The following is a 16,955-nucleotide window of genomic DNA, read 5'->3' on the forward strand; positions in this document are numbered from 1 at the left end:
AGCAGAAGCTATACTGTCACGTGTCTGAATTTTTGCAGTATACTGGGTTTTCTTAGGATATGTTAGCACCAAGCTTAAGGTGTTCTCAATTACGTTATGGAGACAGTTTCCAACTCACACTGTGGCTGCAGTAGAGGACTCCTAACTTTGATCCTCTAAATTGAGCCTTAATTAGAAGCCTCTGCTGGATTGTTGATTAGCCTTTCTTCTCCCATCTCCGATGTGTCAAAATTCTGTTCCCAAACTTAAATCAAATTGGAAATGAACTATCATGTTGACTGAAATGAAGGGTGATGACAAACAATGAAGGGTAATGATAAACAATAACTTTGAAGGGAGGCATTTAGTGCAGTACACAAAGATTAGTATTACTTCTGATCTCATTTAATAGCTTCAATAATGAGCTAGAAGAGGGAGTAAATGGTACATTAATGAAATCTGCAGATCTATTAAACTAGGAGGAGCTGAGCACACTGATGAAAATGGAGAAATAATACAAGGGGTCACGGGAAGATTAGAAACACAAGCAGAATATTGCAATGAGATTCAGTTAGAAGACAGAAGAATAATATTTGGGTAAAAAAAAATCAACAGATGGTAACATGTAAAAAACTGGAAAGCTGTAATGCTGGAAGAGATTTAAAATAAAGAACATCAGGAAAACTAGGCAAGAGTCTAACTGAGCAGCAGAAAAAAAACCAGTGAAATTTGGGCAAAACTGTTAAATAAGCAAAGAAGTGATGACTCATCTTAAAGCAGATCTACAAACATCAGCTCTCTTCTGGATTTAGTCTCTGCACTGGAAAAACAGACTATCAGTCAGATGGTTAGAGATTTTGCAGCTACAGAATTTTTTTCCTAGAAGAAAACTTTAAAGCCATCCATTTAACAAACAGAGTGTTGTCCTTCATGAAGTGAGTGACATAACAGTGAGCCACTGGCAAAAAGACAGTATAAGAGCATAAGACTGAAGAAATAAAATATTCTTCCACTGCTTCTGGTAATTGCATCATGCAGCTTGAATTTTTTGATATTGCTGAGGAAACTGCCGATGTAATGCCAGCTGCTATGAGCTTTCCAATACCAGATATATGTGCACAATATCTTGGAAAGCTAAAGCTAGTTGTGAGCAAGTTAATTCCAGTTGAGGAGCTCACGCAAATTAATCTTTCTAGGAATAACTCTACACAAGCTATAGCCGAGCACCAAACCAGTGTTAACATCACTGCCTGTACCAGAAACAGTTTCAGCAATTCTGCGTGGCACACCATTAGGATGTATGCTACATTATGTGTGGAATAATTACTAAATTGGCCAAGAATACAAAAATACAGCATTGTTCACACATTAAGGAAAGTCATAAAATCAAGAGGCTTCTGAGGTAGAATACAGCCGCAGCTAGCACACAAAGAATGCCACATCTGTGATTCCCTGTACAAGGTTGTTTGCGAAACTACACGAGGGATGGAACGGAACGCGCTTGTTCCGTGGCCTTCCCTTGTGACGAATAGCAGATATGGGGACGAGATGGTACTACGGAACTGATAAGCGGCCTACACACTACCCAAGCCAACATTTCATCAAATGTTGATGAAATGCTGTCCTTTGTGCGAACTTTGCTCACCACAATGTACCAAAACACACCTCCATCCCGGAGGCTATCCACCCCCAAGGTGTGAACACTCCTCCTTGAATACATTAATCATAATAAAAGTACGTATGACTGAAGTCACTCAAACTCCACTTTTAAGATAAAAAAATAGTATAAAAATAGCCCAAGAGAGAGGGGATGCCAGGGAAGACACCATCGCGAAGAATTCCACCGCTGATTTCCGGGATCAGTCGACGGGCTGAGCCCTTCTTCCCCTCCATAGGGACGCCTTTGGGTAAGACTTCGATTACACTGAGTGCTTTCTCGGGATTTAGAAATTTCTTTAGAGAATCTCTACCCTACATTTATAGCCAGGCTGTATCGTTTATAATTTGTTGCGCATTTGTATACTTAACAATATCTTTATTTGCACGTGCTTTGCAGACAGTGTATTTATCACCAGCAATCCTAAAGAACCTGTATATCTGTTGTTTAAATAAACTGCACTGGTTAAGTAGCTAGTCGTTTCGCTTTCTCACTGAACGCGACCAAAGACTCGAGAGAGGCCGTGCTAGTTCAGGAGCACAACTAGACTGAAGGTGCAGTCCACTATTAGTGTATCCAAATCGTAATATTTTAATACATATTAAATGCGATTGGATTGATAGTGCTGAATTGGGCATCACTCAGAATTTAAACCTGGCCACACCTAGCCTCCCACCTCTGTGAGGAGTGTTAGAACGCAAGGGGGTTTATCTTCTGCCAAAACCGCTTGGCCCCGTTTCACGCAACAGTTATGTAAAGTTATATTCCATATTGGTCATCAGTCTTCAAAAGTCCTTGGTAGCTCTTAGCTGTTGAAGGCATCATCCTTTATTGCTGAGTGCCTCCATACGGTGTTTTTAAGTGGGCTTTGCCGCTCAGAAGTTTGTCACTGTCACTACGTTGTGACCCAGCACTGAGTGTGCAGAGAGCAGGGCATTGATCCACAGCTTTAAATTTGCACACTTCACTAGAAAACCCGACAAAAGCCCTTTCATGTAAAACCATGCTCTATTCCTTTACATCTCGGCATGTCCGGCCGTTCCACACTTCTGGATTGTTCATCTTCTAAGTGAACAAACTGGAAAACAATGAGCCATCAGGCAAAAATGTCAGGATGAATATAGGAGGAGATATATATATGAAAACCAACATAAAAAATACCAGAAGCATAGACAGACCCCCTGGTCCCTTATGAATGCAACTTGTTTGCTGAGACAGCACCCCTTCACTGATGTGCTGTTTTGCAGAAACTCAGAGTTTCAAGACATTTGTAGAGCTATCTACTGGCAAACTTGCTTGATATGATTTTGCCAGGAAAGTATCTGCTGTACCTAATCATATTGGCTACAACTGGTTAGAATGACATATCTGAATGATTTTAAACTAAACTTGCTCACATTTTTAAAAAAGAAGGCAAAGAAGTCTTATGCGTGTGTGAAAGCAGTATAGTTTCCCTACTTATGTCAGGAATCTGTAGGCTATTTCACTACACAGCTGAGTTTTCAAAATCATGTACATATAATCTTCGCCACACATACCAAGTTCTGCTTTAAAACCAGTATGCCCCGTGTTTTTACAGTATGTGCACTTTGAAATCCCAGTACCTTATCCAAGGGGTACCTCACACTGGACCATCATTTAAGTGTCCATATGAATACAAATCTAAAGGTCAAATTTGACTCTTTTGAAAATGTGGGCCCAGTATCTGGTCGTTTTGATGCTTCTGAAACTTCTCCCTTATAACAGCTAAATCATATTTACCCTTAGAAACCTGCCATATCACTTGGGTTTTATTCCTGGGAGATTATATAGGTGATGTCTGTATTATTCTCCCACTCTAACACTCACAATTTACATATTTCCCAGCACAGCATGGATCTTTTTTTTGCTTGCTTCTGACCCCACATGCCATCAACAAGAAGGCGGTGAAGCAGGGCAGGGCTTGGGGAGACGCAACCCCCACCCCAGGCACACATCCCCACCCTGCAGCCCCTGCTGCCATCGCGTTCCCGGGAGGCAGGGGCGTGTGCCCCCATCACATCCCACCATGGCAAAAAACGGTGCTGAGAAGTTCGAATGCTTACAGGGAGGATGAAGCTTTGTCCTCAACAGACCTTCAACCCTCCACTGATATCAGTGGAAATCACTAGCCAACACCAACCAAATTTGACAGAAAACTAAAGTTTGTGAGAATACATGGCTGAATGAATGGACAGACTGACACTGGAGTTGCAACTGATGGAAAGCCTGAAAAGGAGGTGCAACTATAGTATTAGGCACCTGAGTATATACTCAGAGGAGACACATTACGGATGCCGATACTATGGGAAACACTTCAAGCAAGATGCATAAAACCACAAAAAAAGCACAACTCAAACCCCTCAGATAAACCTGTTTTAAAACTGTATGATCATAGAAGCATTTTTTTTCCCCTCAATTATATGCAGGTTTTCTCATCAAAACACTAATAACCTAGAAAAATTCTTAACATTTTTTACTGGGTTTTTTTTCCTCTCAAGTTTTTTTTTTAAATATTATTTATTTTAACACATGCATAGAATAAACTAGGAAAGGATTCTGCTCAAACCAATTTTATACTGGAGATATATTGACTAAACCAAATGATTTCAACATTTACGATATGTATTAAGTCCTGTAAAGTCTCACATTTTGTTTTCAGAATTAACTAGAAATAGTGTGACTAGTTTTTATAGCAGTGAAACTGTCTTTCATTTTCCTTTCGTACAGAAATGCTGTTTCGAATGTCACTGGCTATGACTAATGACATTGACTATGACTTTAGCAAATACGCTTGAAAAGCTTCTTCCACCAGTCAGGATTAAGAAATCCCATTATATTAGTGCATTTACATGAAATTCACTTCCCTATATCAGCAATATGGAACTATCTACTATTAAGCAGCAGCACACTATGAGAGACAGTAGTTGATATTACTTTTCAAAAGATTTGTGCTATGCCATTACGCTGTAAATATTTTTTCCTTTTGCAAGAAATACTATCCATTGTACTCTTCATTTTTATCCTGCAAAATATTAGTGAACACTACTGCTTGCACCTGGAAAGGGAGATAAGTAGTACAGCAGTACTTTAATTTGACAAAGTAATCCAAATACCTATTTGGAATTCAGTAAATACAGGTTATTTTTCAAACAACTTGTGCTTTATATATATATATATATGTATATTTGGTCTTCCTAACAGTATTACTGATGTGCAGTGATGTCTCAGGATTATGTTATTCTGGGAATATCACAAAACATGTACCTGACCCTGAAGCTAAACTAATAGAATCAAAAGAAAAAAATCAATACAACTGTTTAACATAGTTCTTTCTTGCTTGATTTAAACACATAAATAAAAAAAAAAAAGATTAAAGGATACCGTAGGTATAATGGTGAAGCACTGACCTTTTTATCATCACAGAGGTTGTCTACTTAACAAAGAAGTCACACGGATGAATACAGTATCTCATTCAATTTAAACTCTTTAGATCTTTCCTCATGTTTCAGCTTGGCACAGAGAAAACTGAACAGTCGCACAGCATAGATGAAGTCATACACATTTTCCCCTTCTGATGAAATACTAAAGAATTTTATAAGCACACAACAAAAAAAGTGGAGTTTATGGGTAAGGAAGTCTATTTTGCTATCAGACTCCTTCATGTATCTCTCTAGTAACTGCCTCTTTCAAACTAGGCTGGTGAATAGACCTAGTAATGGTCCTTGTATTAAAGCTTTCGGCTGCTGATTGATCGTTATCCAGTGGGAGGCAACAGCTAAAGATGTGAGGACATGAAAGCTGGGTGAACATACATACCCAGCTCTCGGAAATGCTTCTGGTTCCTTATGTTCCCAGGGAGGAAAATAGTGGGTGTTTATGCCATTAAAAGACTACATCATGATCTATGACATAGATGGGATGCGGGACACAAAGGCAACCTTTTACTTTCTAGCCTTTGAAAAGCAGATTTTGTAAATTACCATTATTTTAGCAGAATACATATAGCAGTTTATTAAGCACATTTAAAAACTGTCCGCTGGGGGTGCTGTGGACCCACATCACTTTCCTCTCAGTCTGAGCCAAGGCGAGAGGTTGCAGCAATAGAAAGCCATTACCTTTTATGTGGACTATTACTACAGCTTGACATTGGTTTCAGTTATTTGTTTTCTTGCCAAAGATTGAGTAACTTTATGTTGAGTTCCAAGTTCTGCAGCGGTGTGCTCTACTGATTATAAATTATTTTTATACTCTGCTTCTGGCCTGCATTCCTGATCTTAGCGCCTGTTTCTTTTTTTAAAAAACAACCTTTGGCAGCAGAAGGAAAATGGTAGGGAAAGTTTTGTTTGGCCTCTGAACTCTAGCACAGAGCCTGCTCAATCTCTGCAGGAACGGCCCAACCTAGTTAATGCAAAGAAGCTGAGAGGGGCTGAAGCGTTCTCCAAGTGGACCGAATCTTCGCAGATTACACAACCAAGCTCTAACAAGTTCTGCATTAAACTTATGTAAAATGTATTTCTACCAAGCCTTACACTGGGTCCAGATTTTAATGAATCTTAACAGGTATGGCAAGAGAAGTATGCTGACAAGCATGTGTCATTGGCATCCCAATTTTGAATTGCTCCTTGTCCTGGTTCCGGTGGGGATAGGGTTAACTTTTCCTGGTATTCCATGCCATGTGAGCCACGCCCACCCTGAGCTGCCGGGGGAGGGGGCAGGAAGTTGCTGCTTAAAAGCGGGCTGGGGCGGCCCGGGTCCGGCCGGCGAGCGGCGAGCGGTGGGGGAGCGGCGGTTCCGTAATCGCGTTTGTATATTCCCCTATCCGTGTTGTTGTTGTTGTTTGCCTGTTCCCTTTGCTGTTCTATTAAACTGCCTTTGTCTCAACCCAAGAGTCTTGCCTTTTCTTACGATTCTTCCTGTGTTTGGAAGGCACGAGCGAGCGGCACGTGGTTCTTTGTTGCCATCTGAGGCTAAACCACGGCACTCCTTTAGTGTCTGCAGATGCTGAAGTTATCTTGTTTTCTTCCTGTAAAAATCTCATGTTTCAGACACCTCTGATCTATACCAGCGCTAATTTGAGAGTGAAAAGACAAAGGCGTTTAGACTCGTGGTCCAAAACAATGAGGAACAGAACCAATATCTTGGTTCTAATGGATGTGTCAGTTTTCAACAATAAAAAAAGAATTTTAAAAAGTCATAATAGTCCCTGGTTTTTAAACACCATCTTTCCATATTCACTGTTCTCTGCCTTTTAAATGTATTAGTGTGGAATTCCTCAGAGTGCAGTGGAAAAATGCAAATTCTGCCACACCTCTGACAAGTAGAATACAAAAAGATTCCCATTTTGGACTTTATATGCACACAGCCTGTACGAACAAAATCAACACAAGCTTTCCATTAAAGTCATTGGAAGTTGATCAGATCTCAGCTTTCACCAAAATAAACCATTTAATCATCATGAATAAAAGGAGAAGAAAATATAACACATGAACAGTACCCAGATTTTTTCCTCCAACAATATGTCTTTTTTCCTATAACTGTAACTGCTATTTTAAAAGCTATTTTCTCAGTCTTCTTTCAACATGGCTGAACTTCCACTACAGCAATGGGTTCTTAAGCGGGTATTGCAAAAGGGATGGGGATTTTTTTCTTTTGCTCTCCCTCTCCCAATCAAGATTAGCCAATCCCTCATTAACGTATGCTATATATAAGATTTCTAAGGGATTTCTAAAGACTGCAGGTTCTGTATTTCTCTTGCAATTACGGCAGAGTCTTGGACTGATGCCTAGAACAGACCCAAGATGTGTATCTCTCAGCATGCTCTGTCATGTGCTATTGGTTATAAGGCTTGCAATTGTTATACAGCTGGATTAGTGCCTTAAGCATACCTTTGCCATTCAAGGAGAAGGTTTAAGCAAAACAAAACCCGTGTTCTCCTAGGAAAGTTTGATGAGAATATCAGTGTGACAAAACAAGTTGGGAATATTTTCCTAAGAGAAGACCTTGTGACTAGTGTAACTTTTGTTTCTGGAAATATCTGGTTATTTGCATGGAACATTTTACAACCATTAATTTCTCTAGGCATTGGTTTATTCTCCTCTATTTAAAAAAAAAAAAAAAGGTGATATTAATTCTTTTAACTTTTTATTTTTATTTTTTTTCCCTTGAATGTGCTGAGCTTTCAAATGGGAAGAGTTCACAGACGGAACAATGGAAAGAGAATAGAATAGGTAGGAAATAGCACTATCAAAAGACAAACAATCCTTAAAATATCAAATGACAAACAATCCTTAAAATATCAAATGATACCAATTGTTTCCTGCCACAATACAGTAAGCATTCCAGTGCAAAAAGATTCCAGTGCTGTTATGCACAGATCTTTCTCTGTCCCTGAAAAGACACTATAAAGGAGAACAGAGTCCCTAGAGAAAAGAGAAATGATTTCTCAAAAGCCATACAAAAGATCAATATCAGGATTAGGAAAACGCTTAGATCTTTCATCAGGCAAATGTCCTTTTCAGGGCACAATACCTATCTGTACCTTCTCACATCTACTGCAGAATTATCTGGCACTGAGCACATTTCTGAAGAGTTAGGAAAATGTGCAGATACAGATGTTTTGCTTTACAATATACAATTATAAGAAAGGAAGCTAGAAGGTTTTTTTTGTTAGCTTTAATTGTCTTTTGTATTTATGTAGACACTGAAGTAAGTTTACAGTGCTGCTTTGCTCTGGAAAGCATGTCTGTAGAAATGCTCTACAGAATATGAAACTTTGTACATTCCTTCAAAACCTGACATTAATGGAGCTTTATAACTCAAATGTTACAATGTCAGAAAGAAGACCTGAAACTCAAAATCACGTATCTCAGCTCTGCCTTTCTCAACATTTTATATGCAGTAACCTGTATGAATGCTGAGTGGATGCCGAAACATATCTTTTCATCCATGACTTTGCAATAGCAAGTTTTCCGTACTAAATTTACCTCGTATTTTAAAAGTTTAAAAGTTGAATGATTGCCTATTAAAGTCAATACCATAGAATCTCAGCTCCTGTGGAGAAGGAAATCTTAAAGGCTTGTGTTCAGTATACAACCAATTCAAACACGAAGGCTGTAATGACATTAGAGATTACCTTTTTATCATTCAAATTTCTTCTGTGAATCTGTAAAGAAAGGAGGTGATTTTATAAAAGACATAATTATAACTGCTTTTGAAGTGAGATGTGATCACAATCTAGTAAAAGAGCGGATAACTGTTTGACTGTAGGACTCAAATTTTAACAGATGCAGCAAATCTAGCTGCAAACAATAGCTTTTTTCATTGGACAGCATCAAAAAACTGCTACGCTTTCCCATTGTGATTTATCTCAGTTATTGCCCACCTAGCACTTTAAAATTTATCCTCTTAACAATCATTAAAACTTGAATACAAACTCTTCTCAAACTATGCTTATGTATATGTAGTACTGTGTATATATACACACTCTATATATATATAGAAGGAAAGCATTTCTGAAAGCTGAAAATAGCCAAAAACAATATTGGCTATTTGAGCCCAATTCAGGGAAATCTATGGAGTAATGCCATTATTCCACTCAGCATCGGATACCTGTAACCTCCCATGAGTTCACTCATCCCACTGACTTCTTCAGGCACTATGTCTCTATGGTTCTTTGACCGTTGTGGAGTCCCTCCTAGGTCCTGGCTTCCCACTCAAAGTCACTGCATCAAATGCATGTTTGCATGCATTTATTCTGAGACAGGAACCTCATCAAGAGGAGAGGAAATAATTCAAATTTCCAAACATTGGCAATCTCGTAATTTCATTTGTCTCCTAAAGTTCTATTTCTTTCCACACAAGGGCAATACCATTGAAAAGACTTGGATAATCTGTATAACTCCACCAAATAGGAATAGACTGGTAATAAGGCACTGAAAAGAACATGTCTCTACTAAGTGTTCTCTGAGATAAACTCCAAAGTCTTCAGATATGAGTGTTCCTTAAAGCTCTGTAAGAAAAAATCCACAACCCTTCACATAAGAATAAAGAAATTGTTACATGATGTAAGATCACAAAGCTGGATGATTTTTTTTTTTTTCTAAAAATTAATAAGTGACCTAGGATAAAACTGACCTTTGGTCAATGATCATATCTTAGAAATTTCAGCTATGAAGGTGAAAGTTTGTCAAAGTCATAAATAACTAAAAAGGACAGAAAGAAAACATTAAGAAAACCATAAATGTCACTATGTTCTCCATCTGGAATACCATTGCTAGTACTTTCACAACGTAGTGCAGACAGCAGAGTAAGGTGATCTATGGAACACCAATCTGTCACTAATAAAAAGGAAAAACATCATGAAGACTGGAGATGAGATCATGGATCATCCAAAAGACCACCTACTGAAGAAAAATACAAAGAGGAAAAGAAAGTTTGTTTTAGTCAGCTTCAGTTTCTTACTGGACTGACCCTTCAACCACCAAGTCATCAGTTTCCAAATATCCAGTTTTACTGGCCAATTACTCAGCAGAACATGACATGATCAATGATCTGAAAGTTTTCAGCTGGTTATATTGATCAGATATATAAACAAAACACAGCTGTCAGCTGCTCTGTGTTTACTGCTGATGAAGTGATGTTTAAAACAATTAATGAATTAATACTTGAGCACAGAAGAAAAAAGCCTAACTGATATAAAAAAGTAAAAATGTTTAGTGCTCAATTAATTAATAATTTTCCTTATAATTGATTTTTTTAATTGTTTGACTGGCAAAAGAGAGGTGTAAACTATAATTACCAGTTACCTATAATAGCTCATTTTTTTCATTTCTGTTAATTATTTCTGAAGCGAAGTAAGCAGGATCACTGTGGATGCCAAACTCTCTTTGAATTATTGGTACTAAAAAAATAAATATCAGAAAATGCCAATTAATACAAAATGTAAAGGTTGATTATTTTTTGTAAAAAAGGGCAGATGAGCAAATGCTATGAAATGCTGAGGCAGGGCTGGGGCACACAAAGGAATTACAGTAAACTAATGAGCTTCCAGGTGTCGGCTGAGCCTGGGTAACTAACGATATTTGCACTCCTAGCCTCAAGCAAATCTGAAGCAAAAGGTGTTCGATAAATCTTAAGGGAGAGAACCCTCTGTTAGCAGGATCAGCCCTAAACAAGAGCCAAGTTTGCAATGACGCACCACTTCACGAAGAACAACCTTCCTCATTCCTCCTTGTCCTGATCTGAGAATAGGAATTATTTCAACTTTTACAGGTGGCAATTTAATTTCCCTCTGACAGCAAGAGAATGATCCAAGACTCAGTACTATCTCGCCTTTTCAGAGAAAGTATCTATAAAATGGTGGCTGCTTTCAAAAAGAGACCAATTCCATATTGGTCTCACTGGAAAATGTAATTTATGCTTTGCTTAGCCAGGTAAGATGGTGGCAATCTAGCTGTTAGAAAATAAGGACTTGAGTTAAAGAAAATGGAAGGGGAGAGAATTAAGCATGAAAAGAACACTATTTAAAGAAAGGGCAAAAACTGAGAGATTAATTTAGTGTTAGTTCCATTTTATCTCTTCTAAGTACATTTTTTAATTCTTTGAATCAAAGTTCTTCTACTCTATGTGTGTTGCCATTATTTCCCTGGAATTTAAAATGTCTGTTTTGTTCAGCAAGCGCATGTTAGAAATCTTGGGCTATTAAAAGATGGTGCCAATGTTAACTATTATACAGAGGATTAAATCTTAACTAAGTAGTATTAAAAAGTGACTCTATAAACCTTTAGGTTATTGGTACTTCAAGATTTTTCAAAGAAAAGAAGACCAATATGAAGGATTAATAGTTAAGGTTATGCAAAATCCACTTAATCAGCATGGCTAATTTTAGCTTTAACTAAAACTGCTGGCAACTATGTGCATTTTGCTTTGGGGCTTTACTTTTGAAGAGAGTGATGAATACATTTTTGAGGTAAATTTATCTTAACTGAGAGTCTACCTAATGCTCTTTAATTGCTGAAAAAGTGATTTTAATAGCATTTGCATTTAGGAGAGGAAGGAGGTCTTCAGCTGTGTGTCTTTAAGACCCTAAAGTAAGCATTTTATTTTCACATTTATATAATATACTGCTTGACTATAAAACAGGTGAGTTTTATAAACAATACAGTCGACAACATGGGCGTTGTTTGTGGAGAAAGAATTGTTCTCCTGACGGTATATACCCTACTCAGAAAAGAGCCCAGGAGAACTTGCAAGTCTGACAATGACTTGCCAGACTACCTGGGGCACAAATGCTGAGGATGAGGGTCTTCCACTGACTAATGCTACCTAAGCAAGGCAGATGTACAGAGTGTCATCTCAAGCACCCCAGGCATTTTAAGCCAGAAATATAAATTTGCTAGCGATTACAGCTCTTTTACCCGGCTCCAAAATCACAAAGGATTAGATCATTCAATGTGAAGTGGATTAGATATGGTTATGCTCTTAGTTAAAACAAAATGATAAGAACACTAAGTTTCCTGTCTGGTAAGAGTCAGATAAAATCTGACTGCGTCTCCGGTTGGTGGGGTAAGGTGTGGAGAAAGCAAGGGGATGGGCGTTGGGGGAACTCAGCTTTCTCAACATTGTGAAAATCTTGTGGAAGGAACTACCTTTATATTACAAAGATTAAGGGCCATGGTCATCATTCCGTAGTGGATTACAAAGGGCTTTTTCTAGTGGGAAAGATGGGGAAGGCTGGTAAAATTAGACCATTGATTTACAATGACGTTATTGCAATTGGAGGCTTGAATAAAGTTTGGATGAGCTTACCTATCTTAGGTCACTGCTATTTATACAAACAAGGTAATGCTATGTTAAAATATATGATAAGATTCTAGTATACTAGTATTAGACAATTTACGTTTTCATAAGCTGAAGTCTTTTTCGGCACCTTCAGTACTATTTTTTTCCTGTGTCATGAATAAATTAATTGTAATTCATGCAGCTTTGCCTCCCAGTGCCTGCTGTCATGGCCTGAGAAGGTCATTCCAACTTCCCATTTCTCTTAGGATTTTCAGTACTACTACTTTTTCACTGGAACCTATTTATGAGCTAGGATCATAAGGGGTGACATACTGGATTGGATTCAGTGCATCCACCTCTGTGAGTATTCTGTGTGCGGCAATGATCAGCACAAGATGCTTCAGAAGAAGGCACATGAACTCCCGGTGAGCAAATGAACTTTCTCGCAGTCTAAACTAATGGCTGGAGAAGGCTTAGGCCCTGTGGACCAGAGCTGAAAATTGCACGTAATTAAGTCTGTTCACTCTAGGCAAAATTAGGCAAAGCCAGTAACTGAACAAGAAGCCACTTTAAGGAAACAGGGAATCTCAACAGCAAGTCAGGAGTGACGCTCTTCCTTCTGGCAGTAAATTTAGGCTACAGTGAAGGCTGTGATTAGCTCTGTGCATTTACAGAGGTTGGAGTTTCAGCCAACTAGTTTAAGTGCTGTTAGCGGTGTTACTGTGCTAGCAATTGTGTTTAGCAATCTACTAAAGATTCACATAAATATTTGTACGGCAGGCCAGCACGTATGTTGGTGCTGCCATGGCCATACAGCTGTCCACAGCTGTGTTGTAGATTGACTCTGCTACAGCTAGTATCTGCAAAAGATAGTTTTCTAGGGGTTTTTTTGAGTGCAGCATTGATGTTTTGAGAGTCTTGCCTATCTTGGATATATGTCCCACAAGAGGATTGAATCATGGCTATGTTAGAAATGCTTTCTTCCAGATTGTAAATGGCAATTAGATTGACTAAACTCAATGAAACTGAAATAATATGTATTGTACTGTTTTCCTTGGCTAAATGTCATCCAGTAATACAGTTCTGCCTGTTTAAAATCTTCCTGCCACCTGGTCTTACTCAGATACTGTCTTTGATTCTTGGTTTAGACCATTGTGTAGTAGACCACTGTCTGGCACTCTTTGCTACACCTCAGAAGAAGCTGTACCTCTTTGACGGAAAAATTGCTGGTAGAGATTTGTGGGAGGTATGTCTCTGAAAATAAATTATGCTGATAGTTCTCTTAAAAATCTTCCAAGTTTGTGCCTTTCTCTTTCACATTGTAGACTGGCACTTAGAGAATAGTAATTTTGAACAATAAGCATCTGACCCTGAAATTTCATACACTGCTGTAATTCCAATTTCTTCAACTTCAGGGTATCACACAACTGTCATCACCTTATGCAGTTGCCTTTTTTTTTTTTTTTTTTTTTTGGAGGCATTCAGGAAGGACACAGGTATAATTGTTATCTTGTTATTCTTATGTTCGTGTGCCTGCAACACCAACTCAAGCCATGTGGTTCTCCAGTAACAGCAACTCCACAGTCACTCTTGCTTACTGTCTAGTCCACTCATTGATTTGTAATTTGCCTGTATTCTTTATTTTGTTCTCAGCAAGCAGTATTTCCAATCTAACACAGATTTGTATTTGTAGGCTATTAAACATTGCTTTCAATTTTTTCTATGAAGTGAACATGCCTACCTAGAAACTGAGTTATAAGGGAAAAAACCTAAATCCATTAATATTTATTATATGTTTTGAACTCTTAAATTTATCTTAAGATAATATTGTGATTGTACTAGTACACACATTTGAGGTAACATTCATTATGGAGAAGAGTTACCTTATTCTTTGCATCTTTACATGTGATACTTCCATTGAAAAAACTCAATGCAGTATTTTTCTATTATTTTAAATATAAGCTCCCAATTTTGTAACCCCAACCTATCTAATGCTATTTTATCCTTGCCCTTTTTAAAATTAATTATTCAAGTCATGTGGTACTTTGCTGAAATTAGAAGGCACACTGCTTATGAGTGCAAAGCCATTCCTGATGAAGTCAGAAGCAATTTTGCATTTATTTCAACTTTAATGCAATCTGGACTATATTAAGGGTACAGAAATGACTGTGGCAAAAGTTTTACTGACTAGGATTTTATTTGCCGCCTATATCTTGCTGGTTCTATTCATTATACTTTAAAATAAACACTACTGCAGTCTGTATGGGCAGACAAAACCAACTGTTTAACAATTAACGGTCTTTGCTTTTTCTTGTGTAAAACACTTCATTAATTGCATCTCTTATTGTCTGCTCTCTGCATTTCAATCTTTTTCTACAACTGATGTCTCCTTTCAACTCTATATTTTTATTCTAATATCCAAAATACATTTGTTGTGTTTTATTGTCAGATTTTATTAGCTCGCTCTCTGTTCAGGTGTGTGCTGCCCTTCTTACTTGGGAAGGTTGGCTCATAAGAATCTGCAAAACTAGCCTGTAATCCTCCTTTAAGACTCTAAAAAATGTTCCTTTCCTCTAATAGCTGTGAAAAATCTTGACAATAATAAAGCAGATGATGTTCTTGCTAGAATTGCTGTCTACAAGGCTTACAAAAGACCTCTGATTGATATCTTGGGCTCTCATGTCTCTATCAGCTGTTGTCTCTTGTCATGTCAGCTTTTGGGACAAGAAAAAGTTTCTGTCCTGTAGGTGTCCAAATGCATAGATGGCCATAACTGCCAATAGCATGCTTATTTGCTATGGTAAAAACAAATGAATAATTATAAGAATCTTTATTGGCTTTTCTAAGGAAAGCAGAGCAAAAGTTCCCAGGGACATGTGATGCCACTAGACATCTTTTCTCAGTCACAACAAAAAGGCATAAACATTTAATGAATCGTGCGATTTTTAGATGAATGGACAGAAATATAAGTCAACAGAAGCAACGTCAATAAATAAATTCGAGATAATCCTGCAGTAATCAAAGCTCTATTTAGATATGCTTTGGAGTATTTAATACATCTAAATAAAGGAACTCAGCTGTGTAGCAGAAAAACGATGCTGATATAAGCTATTCTGGTGTTGGCACAGAACCAAAATGGCTGTCATTTTGCTGGTCTGCTGTTTCTTTTTTTAGGTGTTTCTTACACTAGACGCTGTTTCATGGGATTTTTTTGGTCTTTAAAAAAAAAAAAGGCAAACAAAACCCCTTCACGTCTAAATTGAGCTATGTAAGATCATCTGAAGTGGTTCTGATCTCCTCCCCAGCTTCCTGATCAACTGTGCATAAAGTGTTTGGTTTATTTACCTGTGTATTCATTTTATGCTGGTTCCATCTAACCCAACTTTATTTAGCTGCTTTCTGAGAATACCATGTGCAACCAGTATCAGTGTCTTACTAATATGAAGAAATTCTGTGTCTACCACTTTTCCTTTACGCATTCATTATTCCATCAAAGAAACCAATTAGTTTGGTTTCACTTGATTTGTGCTTTTTCCAAATGTGTTACTGATTTATCACTGCATTTTCTTCAAGCTGTTTACATACTGATTGCTCTTGCTTTACTAATTGTTCTAGTTATTTGTCAGGTATTGAAGTTAAATTTAGTGGCCCATAATTCTTCTTCGTCTTTCCTCAACCTTCACTTATTCTCTTCTTTTAAATTGTAATATAATTTTAGTCTTCCCTTGGTTTCCAGAGGCAAAGAAATGGAGATGGGTATTAAACTAAGCAGTAAACACTAACACTTGACTAATAAAATCTAGTTGGACCAACAAATGACTTTAGTGGGCAAAGCAGAAAAAGTTCTGCTTAAACTGGGCTAGAGAAGTGGCTTCCATCTTTGGCTCACACCACCACACCTTCTTTTGTTGCCTGTATTTCTTGTTTTCCGTAAGTATGTATTTCTTCAGGGTGAGAGGGACGGTAAAGTAAAACATTGGCACTGTTGTTTGCATGGTATTTTTGGATCATGAATCGGCTGAGATTAAAGATCACCGTTCCAGCCAAACTAGAGGCAGGGCTACAACATCAGTGCCATGGTAGTACAGTAAGAAATAGATGGTAAGAGCCAGAAATGATGTAATCTCTGGCTTTACATGAGAAACAAAAATTGAGTCCTATCAAGACAAAGAAAATGGGCACTGTTTGAAAAGTGCAGAGAAAAATAAAATATCTGGTTCTTAAGTAGCAGAAGACTAACGCACAAAGACATTTATTACTTAAATCTCATCAACATTTTGGATCTTGGCCTTAAACTCAATGGTCAGCCACAAACAGATAAACAATGTAAAGGGTAGTAAATCTGTCTATATTATTTCTTTAGCTAACACAATTTAACTCTTTTTAAACATTCCCTATTTTCTCAGACTGGACAAGATTATGAGGCTTGTACTCTTTTATGGCAGTGACTGCCATCAGCTCCCTCGATATTCAACCTTCATGAGAAAGGGAGCAACGGATGATGAAGACTCTAGAAGGA

This window comes from Rissa tridactyla, chromosome 5 (genome assembly GCF_028500815.1).
Source record: "Rissa tridactyla isolate bRisTri1 chromosome 5, bRisTri1.patW.cur.20221130, whole genome shotgun sequence".
NCBI classification, from domain to species: domain Eukaryota; kingdom Metazoa; phylum Chordata; class Aves; order Charadriiformes; family Laridae; genus Rissa; species Rissa tridactyla.